Below are 1,431 nucleotides of genomic sequence, written 5' to 3'. Positions count from 1 at the left end.
ACACACACTCTCACACACACACACACACACACACACACACTCTATTATAGTATAAAAACTCTCATGGTATCTCAGTGATACTAAATACCATTGGAACCAATGAAAAAACTTTATATTTAATATTGAACTGCCAACATTAATCTTACAGTTCATAATCTTATTTTATGATTATATATATATATATATATATATATATATATATACATTAAACATATATAATATACACATACTGGTAAACAATGTATAGCCTGAATGCACTGTAAGTCGCTTTGGATAAAAGCGTCTGCTAAATGCATAAATTATTATTAAGAAATGATTATTATTTTCCATTTTTGAAGCAGTGAATGTCATTGCATTAGACTTCTGTAAGCTGGTCCTTGCGTTCATTATCATTGCGCCGTGAATACTGTGGAATATTCCAGAAACTCTGCTCTCACACAAGCCCTGTGTAGTGTGCTCGTGCTGTTTCTAGTGCACTACACTACACCACCTAGTGGCCTGATAGTGTGGCCAAACATACACAGCCAGAGCTAACAGACAATAATTCTTTAGTTAAAAACAGATTGATTGATTATATATATATATATGTGTGTTACAAAAATTACAAAAATATTTACATATTTTGAATGAAACAAGATGACAAAAATCCCACATTGTATACACGCGCTTTGGATAAAAGCGTCTGCTAAATGCATAAATTATTATTAAGAAATGATTATTATTTTCCATTTTTGAAGCAGTGAATGTCATTGCATTAGACTTCTGTAAGCTGGTCCTTGCGTTCATTATCATTGCGCCGTGAATACTGTGGAATATTCCAGAAACTCTGCTCTCACACAAGCCCTGTGTAGTGTGCTCATGCTGTTTCTAGTGCACTACACTACACCACCTAGTGGCCTGATAGTGTGGCCAAACATACACAGCCAGAGCTAACAGACAATAATTCTTTAGTTAAAAAAAGATTGATTGATTATATATATATATGTGTGTTACAAAAATTGAAGTATTTACATCTTTTGAATGAAACAAGATGACAAAAATCCCACATTGTATACACAAAGTGATTGTGGCATGGATTGAGACCTGGGCCCAGTTGCATAAACTTAGTCTCTATGTTAAGACAGTGTCTTAAGTACTAGTCTGATCAGCTAGCAGTTAACCAAAGGGTAATCAGTCTTATTTTTTGGATTCAACTTAGACTAATCTACATTTTTATTTAAGTAAATAAAAAAATATATGACCTGCCTTAAAGAAAAAATTAGCTGACTAACTTTTAAGACTAGTCTAAACCTTGTATGCAACCGGCCCCTGGTTTCTCCGTCACACACACACACACACACACTTTTTGGAAGCTGTGATACTTTTTTCAGGAGTCTTTGAGGAATAAAGTTCAAAAAGAACAGCGTTTATTTCAAATAGAAAACTTTTCTG

Source organism: Sinocyclocheilus grahami, unplaced genomic scaffold (assembly GCF_001515645.1).
Source record: "Sinocyclocheilus grahami isolate Dianchi unplaced genomic scaffold, SAMN03320097.WGS_v1.1 scaffold1425.1, whole genome shotgun sequence".
NCBI lineage: Eukaryota > Metazoa > Chordata > Actinopteri > Cypriniformes > Cyprinidae > Sinocyclocheilus > Sinocyclocheilus grahami.
The sequence above is the reverse complement of the archived record's forward strand: the minus strand, read 5'-3'. Positions refer to the sequence as shown.